This window comes from Amblyomma americanum, chromosome 5, assembly GCF_052857255.1.
Source record: "Amblyomma americanum isolate KBUSLIRL-KWMA chromosome 5, ASM5285725v1, whole genome shotgun sequence".
Lineage (NCBI taxonomy): Eukaryota > Metazoa > Arthropoda > Arachnida > Ixodida > Ixodidae > Amblyomma > Amblyomma americanum.
Genome location: NC_135501.1, coordinates 55,503,656 through 55,511,802, shown reverse-complemented (window position 1 = coordinate 55,511,802; position 8,147 = coordinate 55,503,656).

Here is an 8,147-nt window from a genome sequence, read left to right as displayed (position 1 = left end):
TTGTTAGAAAGCTATCCGAAAACATGAAAAAACATTCGATTTGTTACGAGTAATTCTGAACGTATATTATTTCATTTGTTGGATGAATCGAACAGGGGAACGTTCGATTCGCTACGCAAAAATCTCGAATATTTGAACACCTCCACTTCCCGCTGGTTCTATAAAAAGCTTTTGCTTGGAAAAGCAGCTTCAGCGGTTTCATTCGCACGCACTTTAGTGTCGTTTTTTTCTTTAAGGGCGATGGGGTGGCAACCGCACTTCTTCTACGGTCTTTATTTTTTCTTGAAATGGCATACTTTTCCTTCGACTCTTCCTGTGCTTCCAGCGTGTACCTCTCGGTGGAGTCGTTTATTTCTCCGTTGGTCTACGCCTTATCTGTTCTCACGCTTTTAAGCATGAAATATTCTTAGATTTCATGGTTCGGAATCTTCGTCGACCATTCTTCAAAACTCCGGGCCTAGCTCGCGCCGAAACAAGGGCCATAAGTGAGGCGAAATTTCGGCCGAAAACTTCGGCACATTGGCTTGCACTAAACTTGTAAGTTACGGGGTTTAACGCCCGGAAGCGGCTGTTAGCGCACTAGGTGCACCGTAATGGAGACCTCCGGATTAATGTATCTCAACCGGGGTTGAGCACGGGCTGATATTGCGCAGGCGACAGGAGTTTTTGCATTTCGCTTTCATTCAAATCCAGCCTACACGGCCCGCAACTAAATGCGCGACCTTAGGATCTACACCCGTCGTGACTCCACCGTTGCCAATTCAGTGCGTCCTTGCTTTCTGAACCGCGAGCTTTCGACCACCGCCGCAAGGATGCATTGAGGGCTGTGCATTGAGCGGTGGAACTACAGCGTTCTTAGACGTCACATTTTATTGCGATGCAACTGTGGTATATTGTAAGATTCTGTTATGAAAATACTGGCGCTAATAGTGCAATCTTGTGATGCGTAGAAAAATGTTGATTTTAAAGCGATAGCGTTAAGGGTCCCGTGTCGCAGAAAAGCTAGCGTCATCGTCAACTTCAACGTCGTTGGCCGTGAGCTAAAAATCCTGATGGAAGCAAAGAAGTAATACAATTCAGGAGCAGGTAAACGAATGTTCGGATTGCCGCCAAATTTCTCAGGCAGGTTCTTGCAACGAAGAGAAAGCGATTGAGCTGAAAATAAAATTAGTTCAGCTTGATTTTCGGCGGGAATCGAACTCAGGACTATCGGACTGCAAGAAGGGCAGGCTGCCTATAGGCCACGTACTTTTTTTTCTTTATTGCCTTCCTCGACAAAACAGTACAAAAACTACAGAAACATACGAAATCTTCATACCAGCAACCTGGCAGATCTTCCTGGCAGGCCTACAGGCCATGTACCAGCGGATGCGTTTTGGTCTAAGACTTGGGGAACTGTCTTAGTTATGTACTGATGCGTACTACGTAAGTAATTATGAGTGTGCTAATTACAAATTCGGTCATTATGAGCGTGAAGTAGACGATGCGAGCTAGGCCTAATAAAGGTATCGCGATCTACAGTTAAAGTGAGCGTAAGCGATAGCTGCTAATATACTGATGATGATAGTGAATTTTTATGGCGCAAGGGCATCTGCGGCCAAAGAGCGCCATGACACAGGCTATTTTCGTCTTCTAGTTGGGCCATTTCCCAAGCATTTCACCCTGAATAATCGAGCACCAGGCAAGGTGAAATCTGTACCCATTGTATCACCGGTGGGTACCCGGCGGCACTGGGGATCGAACCCCGCACCTCCCGCATACGAGGCGGATGCTCAACCACTTCGCCACCGCTGCGGTCCTACTATCCTGCTGGCTCGTGCGTTTAACCGTTGCTGATCGCACAGCAGCGTCCCCTCAGTTGCGGTGGCTCAGTGCTTAGGCCACTCGACAGCTCAGCCCGAGGAATCGGGCACAATTCTGCCTCGGCGGACGCTTCTATTCGGATGCTGAGCGCAAAAGGAGCCCGTGGGATATACGATATGAGTGCAAGTGCAAGCTCCTCAGGCAGTCAAAAATTATTACGAAGCCCTTCACTACGGTGCCTCTTTCATTCTTTCTTCTTCAATTTCCTTCATCGACCCATTCTTCACAGCGCAGTTGATAGAACTGAGGCGGTTACTATGTCTCAACCTTCATGAAAAACCAAATTTCTAACTGCAAGACCTCACATGTTTTCCGTATGTTTCTATATGCGCTGTCTACATGAAGCATATCGACCCCGTATGACCCGTATTAGCACCAAAATAACCACATGAAGAACCTGGCGCAACGGGACTGGTTATATGGAGCTTTTCAGTAGGGTACTTTATCAGCGGACTTCCAAGGGAAATATGTGTTGAAACAGTTATCTTTTTGAATGCTCCAGTGTGATTTCTTCTTCACAGTGTGCATTTATTTTGGCGACGTGACTGAATTAGAGTCAGCGCACTAAAGCCTTAACTGCTCACACGCTATGAAGGTTCAACTTCAGTTAGTTCAAGATGTAATCCAATGTGATCTTACGTTTAGTGTATTATTGTATGCCTCCCATCTCATCCACACTTTAAGGAGCCCGAGACGCGTCCCGGGCGCTCAGGTGGTTTGCTCGTTTGCTGACATGAAAAAAAAAACAGATTTTTAACTATTCCGCTTAATTCCACTATTGTCGTGGCTTATGTAAGGCGAAAGAAGCTCCTGTTCGCCAAGATACATAGCTCCACGATAAATTTACGATATTGCATCCAGAAGTTTCGTTCTTCTGAGCACACTTAGGAATTGTTTCAAAGTTTAGTAGTTCGCAGAAAACGGAGCTGCTGAGAGCACTGAATAAGTTTTCAAGCGTCTTCCTGTCCTCTATTTACTGCTGGAAAACGCTTCCGGTTTTAGACTGGATACGCTCGCTGGGCACTTTACAGGTTCCCCAGTTTAAGTGGGGCGTCCAGGAAGGAAGATATTCCTTTCGTAAGCTTTGTTGTGTTCTCAGTTTTCCACGTCTGGCTTCAGATTCAGGAGGTTTTGGCCTCATTCTTGGACTGTAAGACTCCTTTATAAATAATGCATGACAGCATTCTGATTGCAGCAGCGTATCTTCTGTCGATGACTTCTTCTCTGAAAAACGAAACGTAAATTATAATACGTGGTGTTCAGCTGTCGAAAATTATGAACCAACATGACAATTTGTTATTTCAAGTATTATGCTTCTGCAAATAGCGCACCGATTTTCTTTTCGTGATTGAAAGCGATTACACTCGCATGGCAACTGCGAGTAAACTTTTTCAAGCTAGAATCGGTGCTTTTAAATTTAGGTTCAGAGACAGAACCGTGTAAATGCAGTTATTTACTTCAGAGTGGTCAAAAAGACAAGATGTATTAATTACTTTCTCGGATTATAATGTAACCTTTTCCACCAAATATTGCAAAGCATAAAAACATATTATATACAACATATTACGCAGCTTGGATAATTCATTTCTTCATTGTGACATAAGTTATGGAAGTGAGTCATTGGGGCAGACTTACCCAAATACGTCATACCTCTCTAACGCTTACAAAAACGACCATTAAGGATAATAACTTTTTCTTCTCTGCATCTTTCAAGCAACAGTATGTTTGAAGAAATTCGATTACTAAAATTTTCTGCTCTGCGTGACTATAAAGTTTTCCTTGTAGTAAATAGCATATCAACAAATAACTCGCCTCATCCATTCCGCTTATTCATTTTGCTTGTTCGCAACACAAGATATGCTGCTAATGGTAATTTTAGCCTTCCAATCCATAACAACAGATACAGAGATAATAACTTAATCCATTTGGGCGACGTTCTGAAATGCATTGCCATTAGAAATAAATGTTGCGTGAAATTTTAAGCTGTCTTCGAAGTTACCTTCGTAGGACCAGGTAAGGATGTGATTTCGCTATTTCCATTTTGTTTCAATTGAATACATCTAATTTGTTCAAATGTTGGTTTGCACTTTCCATATGCGGTCTCCCATATGCTTTGTTTTGTATTCGACGGGACATCGGATGATTTCGCTGTCTTATTTCGCTGCTTATATTTTGTTGAAATCTTACTTTACACAATTCATATTACAGTTGCCTAAACGTCATTTTTTTGTATTGGACCAGATACTAACCATCTTGTCCAAATAATGTATACAAATTTTTCTTGAATGAGTAAATAAAGCTTCCTTGATTGACAGATTGGTTGATTGAAAGAAAACAGAACCTATGGTTCAAAGTTGGTACTCACTGATGATTGCCTATCGCATACTATCCGCATGAAGTGGCGTTCCCGTATGCCTCTTGGAGTTGCTGTCTGGTCTGAACCACTATTACAGTGTAAGTTATCACTGTGCCTGCAATCTAGAGAGAAGTCAATGTTCAGGCAATACTGTGAAATACAGGCAAGGGTGTACATGCACTTTTTATTATCACGTTAAAACGACGGAGCACTATATACACGCAAAGTTATGAGAAAGCCATAATATATTATCCAGAGCCATTGCATCACTATAAATGATATTAAATGATATAGAAATCGATGGCACATTTTGGATTTGGGTTTATGGGTGTTGAACGTAACAAAGCTACTCAGGCAATGACTACTTGAGAAAAGAAATAGCGCCTATGAAGACAAACACACAGAAAGAACAACGCAGGACAAGTCCTTTATTTGCTGAGAAGGCAGCAAATAGGAAAATCAAGGCATGCGCCGAAGCGACACCACACACAATCAAAAAACCATTAAAGATACGAAATCTCCCTCTTGGAAATGGTTACAGAGGCATCACTGACGCAATTTTTTCCTTCCTTTCTCACTTGAAAAGCTTCCAAAACCTCGCGTGCTTTAGTATATTTCCACCTGCCCAACGTCATTATCTCATGAAACCGTCGTTCACACTTGCTGCAGTGCGAGCATTTCTCCCGTGGCTGATGTTCTGCCACTCGGTGACACGTACACGTTGCATTCTGCAAAATGTTGCGAAAGATGCGCGCCTCCTACTTCTTTTAGCGACCGCACGTGTCCAGCTGCACGGTCATTATCGCATCGCCCTGTTTGGGCCTCATATGCCTTCCCGCAGGACAGTAGCATCTCGTACGCCACACCGGTGCAGCACTGCACAAACGATTCGCCATGCATTTTATTGCGACCGTTCTTCGTGCCATCGCTCGCAAATGCGCGCGCAGAGGTGTACGAGCTTTCGTGGAGCCGAAAACACGACTTGCACGCCATGTCTATTCGCCACACTGTGGCCGATCCTGTGGGCATAAGGAACCACTTCTGGTGTCACAGCTTGCTTTCCTTTCTCATACTGCTGTTTAAACGCGGCACCTTCGATATTTCATAGGAGGGCCTCGGCAACAGCATGGGAACCCTGCCGACACCAGCCGTTCCCCTTGCTTTTCAAAAGTCGCCTGCTTGGCACAGTGACACAATTTCATGAGAGCAAACCCGAGGCAAAGGCTAGCAATAGGGCTCTTTACTGTTTTCGAATGAGCCGACTCATAGGGTAACCTGAACTCCTTCCGTGTTCGAGGTGCATACGTCGAACATACGTGATCTTTGCCCAAGGTAACACATATGTAAAAACTTCAAACACCCCCGCAAGGGGAATTCATGCGTGAAAACCAAACCCCCCATACTCTAAACCTGCTCAACATAGTGCTTGCACCATCTGTGTAAGTCAAATCATTCCCTTTTTTAAAAAACTAGCCATTGCCTAGAGTCTGCTCTCGCAAAATCGTGTCACCATGCCATGCAGGCGACTTTTGAAAAGCAAGCGGAACGTCTGGTGTCGGCAGGGTCCCCATGCTCGGTCATCACAGCTGTTTCTGAGGCCATCCTACGAAAAGTCCATGATGCCATGTTTAAAAAACCGTATGAGAGAGGAAAGCAAGCTGTGAACCCAGAAGTGGTTCCTTATGTCCACAGCATCTCCCGCAGTGTGAAGAACGTGGCGAATAGACATGGCGTGCCAGTCGTGTTTTCGGCTCCACGCGTCTAGTACACACGTCTTTTAGGTCGGCAGCTGAGCACCGTAACCACTGAGCCACCGCGGCGACTGATGGCACACTTTAATCTAGCATGCTGGAAACATGTGAAATGTTTTCTGAAAAGTTAGCGTGGTGGTATATGTGTTTTTCAGCTACTCAACTTGCAGATTTGAGCAGTATTAAGACAACTTTGCATTGAAAGAAGAAACGAAGAATTAGAGGTGCCGTAGTGGAGGGCTCCGGAATAATTTCCACCGCCTGGGGGTCTTTAACGTGCGCTGACATCGCACAGCACACGGGCGCCTTAGCATTTTGCCTCCATAAAAACGCAGCCGCCGCGGTTGGGTTCGAACCCGGGAGCTCCGGATCAGTAGCTGAGCGCGCTAACCACTGAGTGGTTAGCGCGCTCGGCTACTGATCCGGAGCTCCCGGGTTCGAACCCAACCGCGGCGGCTGCGTTTTTATGGAGGCAAAATGCTAAGGCGCCCGTGTGCTGTGCGATGTCAGTGCACGTTAAAGACCCCCAGGCGGTGGAAATTATTCCGGAGCCCTCTACTACGGCACCTCTAATTCTTCCTTTCTTCTTTCAATCCCTCCTTTCTCCCTTCCCTTACGGCGCGGTTCAGGTGTCCGCCGATATATGAGACAGATACTGCGCCATTTCCTTTCTCCAAAAACCAAATATTATTATTATTATTATTCATATTATTATTATTATTATTATTATTATTAATATTATTATTATTATTATTATTATTATTATTATTATTATTATTATTATTATTATTATTATTGCACTCACGAACAATCTTTGCTCGCACGTCTGCACTAAGTTTGCACACCAGCCGAACTTTCAACTCTTCTTGCTTCAAACAAAAGGGCTCTCAATAATTTTTTAATTAATTATTTTGAATGGCTGTAGGTAACCCGGTGTCTTTCATTATGCACGAACACTACTTCACTATGCAATTTGCGACTGAATATGCACCGAGGAGTACTTTGTGCAGGTTTACGTTTTTATACATCAAAATATTTGCATCAGCCGAAATTCGAAACTGTTCATCTGTTTCACACGTTCTGGAAAATATGGCTTCTGCAAGAGCTTGAGCAGAGAAGGGTATGGAAATGAGGGGCTTGTTAGGACGTGTTTAAGGGAAGCCGAAAAGCGCTTAATATAAGAAAGCACATGGGCATGTTCTTTTTGTGTGTTTATCAGTAACATGCTATAGTGTGGTCATTATTATTTCCTCCAAGATAATTGAGTATAAATGAGAATAAAGACAACCGCAAACCGCTGGTGGATTCGGCTGCAACTGCAACTTTCGTCTACAGTATTTGCCAAAAGTACCTAGGCTAGACGGTTTGCTTCTCAGTCATATATTGAAGCTTCAATATATGTCTCTAAATCTAAAGCTCTAAATCTCTGTATGGTAAAAAGACCGTTGTCCTCACTTTCCGAGAACTTTTTTTATCTTTAGGGCAGCTGTAAGGAGCCTACTACTCGAATGTGGAGCAAACCATGCAGTCTGGTTACTTTTGGCAATGGCTGTACGTTAGAAACCTACAGCGCAGAGAACATGCAAGAAGCAGCGGGCCGTTTTTCTAAACCTGATTCGATTACACATTTGCAGTGGATGCAAGGAAATATTTTGTACATACGATAGATAAAAGTTAGGCAGCAGACTAAGCTGAAGCCATAATCGATAATCAGAATAATTTAACTGAGGGCATAAAAGCTGGCGTATACAACCAAAGCATCAGCTCTGAGCTATTGAGCAAAAAACTTTTCGTTAACGCGAAGCTATAGAGGCTAGTATTTAATAAAATGGCACATTGATGCGGATCGTCATTGAATAACGCGAACTGATCCATTGCTAAAACCACAGCACAGTTCCCATTGCAAGTTGTGGTCAGTCTATAGCAAGACAGCATTTATACTTATCTATGGTGCATTCGTCATGATCCTAGAAAGGCAATATTTTTAATACAATCGTCATAAAGTTCGAACATTTCACTTCATATAATATGCATATAGATCTGACTGCTGCTTCATAAAATAACTTACTGACACAAGAAGGGGTCTGTGAAGGCGGAAAAAGCTGGCGCCGTTAAGACACATGCTTCCGGGATCGATGGTATCGTGCAGGTACTGGACCTGCAATTTTAAAGGTATG